Source organism: Mus musculus, chromosome 13 (assembly GCF_000001635.26).
Source record: "Mus musculus strain C57BL/6J chromosome 13, GRCm38.p6 C57BL/6J".
NCBI lineage: Eukaryota > Metazoa > Chordata > Mammalia > Rodentia > Muridae > Mus > Mus musculus.
The window spans coordinates 18,024,983-18,031,629 of NC_000079.6; the positions used below are offsets into that span (position 1 = coordinate 18,024,983).

A 6,647-nucleotide genomic window follows, 5' to 3' on the forward strand; every position below is an offset into this window, starting at 1 on the left:
GATTGCAGAAATGAATGACAGCGAGAACATATCCCATAGGCAGGGCATCATTCATTGCAGAGTAATTCCGCTGTTGTCACAGGGCTCCGTGCAGAGGATGAATTGATGATGATCCTTCTTTTATTGAGATTTGGAGCTCACATCTCATTTATGTTTATGCCTGCCAGGTGGTAGAGCCTTTATTTGTCATTGTATTTCTTTGATGTCCCTTGATCTCTGCGGCTCGAGTGCATGGAAGCTGAATCAGTGTGGTGAGTACGTGCCAGAAATGCATTGGTAAACACTAAAGAAAAAGACAATGCTAAGAGCAGGAGTTTACTCCACGGGATAACGGAGATGAAACTAAGAATAGGGAGGATTGATGCTCGATAGCAGGAAAAAAATACTCTGGCTATTCAGCTTTCAGAATAATCTTCCAGAGGAACCCGAGAAAAGCCTTGGACTTGGGTTCATTTGAGAAGAGGTTGGGTGATATATTAGAGATTGTCCTGTAAGGGAGTCAAGTGTACTGCAAGGCAGAGAGTGAACTAAAACAGTCACAGATGCTTCCAAATGGTCTTTTTGTGGTCACAATTCTGCAAATCCAGTCATGTCATGCATTATTGAATGCTTTTATCAATTTCCCTAAGCTGAACAGAAGGTCTGCCCTTCCAAATAAAAGCCTACCTAATAGGCATTCATACCGATGGCTTCTAACAGAATTGTACTGGTAGACAGATTCACCTTCTCTCGATATTTCTGTCCTAGGATAAAAGAATATCAGTATGGTTTACTGTTGGAGTGCCTGCTCTCTGCTACTTTTAGGGTGTTTGCCATATGTAGCCTATATGTTTATGATCACAAGTGTCAACATGGGGTAGAATATGCTGAGATATGTAGGCCATTGTACAAGTTTAAAAGTCCCCAGATAACATGAGAGTCTTGTAAAAAGATCTTCTCCTTGCTCTCACCCCATTACTTAGAGACATGCTGGGAGTCTAGTTCTTCTATGTATTATAACTATCCTAATGGTTTAATGTTAGGCAAAGGAAAGTTTTAATTCCCTAGAGACAGATGAAGGCTGACATTGTGGTCCAGCTTTTAGAAACTCAAGAGTGAACACATTAAAGGATTGCTTCTTATTTTTTCTTTTTATTGATTGCAATTGATCTATGGGTTTATTTGGAGAAAAGTCTTTGCAGTTGGAGTTGGGATACATTGCTGAAATGGCCACAAAAACTGAGTCTGAAACACAGCAGCCCAGGCAAGTCAGGAGAGCAAAGGTTGCGAGTGCTGTGTTTGTGGAGCTTTTTCCTCATCAGTTTTGTGTAGCTGTTTCTCAGCTGCTTAGGATGTGCAGTAGTTTCTTCCATAGTAGATTGTGTGTTTGGCTGTAGCACTGACCATTTTGCCCACTTGAACATGAGTTATAGAAGCCCATTTTATGAGGTCTGAATTGCATTATTTCAGAGTGTTGGTGCCTGAGAGTTGGCTGTCGTCTTCTTCTAGTATGGCAGCCCTATTTATTCTTTTTTCATTGTTTTGTGTGAGGATGTTTGGAGATGTAGCCTGAGTACTTGCTACGATCCCGCCCTACCTTTAAAAATGGATTAAATGTATTCTTTGCAAATTTCAAACATGGTAGAGTGTATTTTGCTCGTTCTACCCCTTTTCTTTCTTTCTTTCTTTCTTTCTTTCTTTCTTTCTTTCTTTCTTTCTTTCTTTCTTTCTTTCTTTCTTTCTTTCTTCCTTCCTTCCTTCCTTCCTTCCTTCCTTCCTTCCTTCCTTCTCTTCTTCTTCTTCTTCTTCTTCTTCTTCTTCTTCTTCTTCTTCTTCTTCTTCTTCTTCTTCTTCTTCTTCTTCTCCTCCTCCTCCTCCTCCTCCTCCTCCTCCTCCTCCTCCTCCTCCTCCTCCTCCTCCTCCTCCTTCCTCCCCCACCCCTTCTTCTTCTTTGGTTTTTCGAGACAGGGTTTCTCTGTATAGCCCTGGCTGTCCTGGAACTCACTTTGTAGACCAGGCTGGCCTCAAACTCAGAAATCCGCCTGCCTCTGCCTCCCGAGTGCTGGGATTAAAGGGGTGTGCCACCACGCCTGGCTTACCCCTTTCTTCTTGTCTAGCTTTACCTCTGTTACCTTCTCCCCAACTCCCTTCACATTCATGCTTTAGGTTTTGTTTTGTGACTCTCTGCTCCTTTTTATTATTAATTAAGTCATTTATTTACATTACACTGGACCTCAGCTTCCCCTCCCTCCTCTCCTCCAAGTCTCTCCCTCTCACCTCTCCTCTCTCCTCTTCCACTTCTCTTCTCTTCTCCTCAAAAGAAGGGAGGCCTCCCATGGATATCAACCAGACTTGTCATATCTTCTATTGGGGCTAGATAAGGCAGCCCAGTTAGGGGGAAGGGATCTAAAGTCATGCAATGTAGTCAGAGACAGCCCCTGCTCCCACTTTAGGAGTCAGAGACAGCCCCTGCTCCCACTTTAGGAGTCCCACATGAAGACCTAGCTGCACAGCTGTTACATATGTGCAGAGGGGCTAGGTCCATCTATGAATGCTCTCTGGTATAAAGTTCAGTCTCTATGAGCCCTGTGGGCCCAGGTTAGTTGATTCTGTAGGTTTGCTTATGGTGTCCTTGACCCCTCTGGCTCCTTCAATCCTTCCTCCACCTTTTCCACAGGATTTCCCGAGTGCCACTTAATGTTTAGCTGTGGGTCTCTGCATCAGTTTCCATCAGTTGCTGGGTGAAGCCTCTCTGATGATAGTTATGCTAGGCTCCTGTCTGCAAGTGTATCAGAGTATCATTACTAGTGTCAGGGTTCCTTCTCATGGCATGGATCTGTAGTTGGTCATGCCATTGGCTGGCCATTCCTTCAGAATTCTGTTTCATCTTTTACCCCTACACATCTTGAAGGCAGGACAAATTGTGGGTCTAAGGTTTTGTGGCTGGGTTTGTGTCCCCATCTCTCCATTGGAAATTTTGCTGGTTATAGGAGATGGCCAGTTTAGGTTTTATATCCCATTGCTAGGAGTCTTAGCTTGGCTCACCCTCTTAGATTCCTGGGAATTTCCATTGTCCTAGGTTTCTAGCTACTCCAAGGGATGTCTGCCATCCAGTTGTGTCTCCCTTTGTCCTCCCTCATTTCATCCTACCTGTTTCCATCCCCCTCCCACTGCCATACAATACCCTCCCTTCATCTATCCCCAGTGTCTAATCTATTTCCCACTTTCAGGACTCACTGACTTTAAAAATATTTATTTATTTATTTATTTATTTGTGTGTGTGTGTGTGTTTATTTGCTTATGTGTGTATATACCTGTATAAGTTATGGGCACCACATACATACATAAGCCTGCAAGAGGCCAGGAGAAGATATATATAACTAGAGTTACAGGTGGTTGTGAACCACCATGTGGATTTTGGGAGCTGAACCTGGGTTCAGTAAATAGTAAATGCTCCTGAGCCATCTCTCTAGCTCCTGCAACTAACTGCTTCGACGAGGACTGCATGCACAGCCATAGGCTTGGAAGTCTCCATTGAAACCTAGTCAGCTTAGTGTTGGGTACAAAAGTAAAGGCAATGCCCATCTTCCCCCTCTCTTCAATCTGTCAGTTGCTAATAGATCTTCTGGAAGGGCTAGGGTCCAATGAGTACCTCCAATTCATGAATGGCTATGACACTCCCAGTGTTCTACAGGCCCAGTGCAGGCAACCACAGATGCTGGGAGGTCAGGCGGTGTCATGCACTGGAGGTAAAATTTTACATTTCTTCTCATCTTCCAACTCATTTGCAATGTTCCATGAGCTTTATCACAACTATATAACTGTCCTGTCTAGGTCTGAACATGAACTTCACATTTGTTCTAGTCATCTTGAGCAGCCAATGAGGCCATGTATTCATTGCTGTTCACATCAAAGACAAGCTTCTTTGATTAAAGATGAGAGTAGTATTTATCTATGCATATGAAAAAAAGTATTTGAATTGTAGTTTGTGCCATGTAAATCTAGCTAAACAAAAATAGTGAGGACCTCTCTAGGGTCTGTGACCTCTTTTGCCATTTTATTTATTCATTTATTACTTACATTTATTTTATTATTAGGTTATAGTACTAAGCATATATTCCCTCCTGTGGAATGGGTCCCAAATCCAATATGAGAGTGGTTGGCTACCTTCGTAATGGTTGTGCCACTAATACTGGTGGGCACATTTTGTCTTGTAGGTTGCTTACTATGATTTGTAAATGCTTCCAGAGTGCAAGCCTAGCTCTGGTCAGCCTTCCTAAATGTTTACCATCAGAAAAAAAAAAAAAAAAACCTCAAGGAACAGTCAGAAGAGGAAAGATTTGAGTCAAGTCAATATTATTTTTTATTTTAAGCCGGACCTCACATATTAGGCATCATAAGAAATACAAGATAAGACTCTCACTTGAGCAGCACATATACCAAACTTAGAATGACACAAAGATTAGCATCTAGTGTGTGAGCTAGGAAAACATGCAAGTCTGTGAAACCTTTCATTAAAAAGAAAGAAATGCAAACATGACAAACTCTTGCATTCAAAGTAAAGGAAAGCAACGGGAGGAAAAGAATAGAGTTCTTGGGCAATATAGGGCTCAGTGGTATAACACCTGCTGCTAGGCCCAGTGGATTCCTATCCTTGGGGATTCACATAGTGGAAGGAGATATCTGAGACTCACAAGTTGCCTTCTTACCTCATCTGTATGCTATTGCACATATGTGTGTACACATAACCATACAAATAATAAAGTGTAATAAAAAGATAATAAAAGAAAACCTGCAATAAAGTGATGATGACACACAAGATAGTGGTGACCAGTCTCCTGCCTTCCAAGTCTAGCAAACAGCTCTCTGACTCTCTAGATACCAACCATTGTTAAACAGCAGTCTGTGTAGTTAACACACACTTTGCTCCTGTGTGTGGAAGACTGCCACATTGGGAAGCTCTCTGAACAACATTGTGTGAGCACAATGGACAACACAGTTGATCCAATCATTGTGTAAGTCACTGGACAATACAGTTGATTCAATCTCTACCTTTTCACCCTTCTTACAGATTAGAAAGCAGGGACAAAACTTCTACACTTCTTATCGAGGCTTCAGTGCCAACATACTTTAATCAGGAAGCTAAGTAGGTACCACTAGTAATCTAATACAGAAAGTCACTATTCATCCCAGAAACTCCAAAGTTTAGAAGCTTGTGTAATCAGGAATGTGGCTAAATAACCAATATCAATTTTTAAAATATCACAACCATAGGGAAATTAAGAGGAAAGTGTTAAGGAGATTTCAAAGAGAAGAAAGATTTCATCCATTTTTTTTATTCATCCATTTTTTTTTTTGTGTTCCAAATGTGATGGGTTTATTTTACTCTGATGCAAAACCAAAGCTCTCACTAGAGCAGAGACTGATATAACAAAAGGCCATGGAAAAGTGGACTGGGACATGCAGGATGCGGTGTACAGACCGGGGAGGCAGGTCGCTCCTTTAACATGACACTACGTTGTTGCTGAGGAACATATTTAAATTAACTCTGCAGAACTCAACTGAAATGTGGCACAAACATGACAATTTCCAGGCATGCCTTCCAGGACCTCCCATTGGATAGATCTGTAATCTATAGACTTCAGTGTGGGAAGAATTACAATTCTTTGGAAGAATAAAAAGTTCACACTTTTGAAATTTCACAGAATTTTAAGGCCAAAACATAGTGGGTTCATTTCTCTTCATTTCCAGGGACAAGTGATACTCTACTCAAAACCACACTAAGCCTCCAGTTCAAATCCCAATCCAACCTTGTGGCCTCCTGCATTGAAGTTCTTTCCATCTATTAAAGCTGACAGGGTCAGTTTGACTCCTGGTCGGAGGGTCTGCGTATAACCCAGTCCAATTAAACTGGCATTGTTTACTTTGGCAGATAGAGAAGTTCTACAATCCAGCTTATATTTAGCAGCGATGCCAAAACGAGTGTTGTTGCTGCCAGCTGTCCATGCCAGGTTTATTGACGTTTCAATCCTCTCGTTAACTTTCTGGTAGATTGAGCCTCCAAACTCAGTGCCATCATTCACGTGAGTATGCAGCTGGAAGTCTGCAGCCTTGTAACCAAGAGCGAAATTATTCTGAGACAGTTTGGATTTGGCTGTGTCAAAACTCATCTGATAGCCAGCAAGCCCACCTTCAAAGGCCAACACAGCCCAGCCATAGATGGTCGGTTCAGAAAAATCTATATCAACATTACTGCCGAGACTAAAACAATCCCGTCTATAGGAGGCCTTTAATTTCCCACTCTTCTTTCCTGTGTTTGGTACAAATATGGTATCAAGAGTCAGTTTCAACCCTTCAGCCAACTTATTCTCCCAAGAGATTTCTGTCCCAAGAGTGTTGTCTGTATTCCACTTTTGGGTGAAGGTGAGCCCATAGTTGCAGACCTTATATTTGGTCTCTAGGTTGCCTGATGCTTTCCCTGTATCAGTATAAGCATGACCTGAAGTAGAAAATTCCACTCCACTACAAGACTTGGTTTTCAGATCTATCTTGACCATGCCAAACCCATACCCTTTGTTAAAGACATCCTTGGCAGCCTTTCCTAGGTCGCAGTAAGTTGGTGTGTTACACATAGCTACAACCCGAGGGTGGGCCCGTCCCGCTCCACC

At 42.2% G+C, this 6,647-nt stretch overlaps 1 pseudogene; it reads right to left on the minus strand.

Moving 5' to 3' along the window:
* Vdac3-ps1 (voltage-dependent anion channel 3, pseudogene 1) lies at positions 5,335-6,647 on the minus strand (annotated as a pseudogene).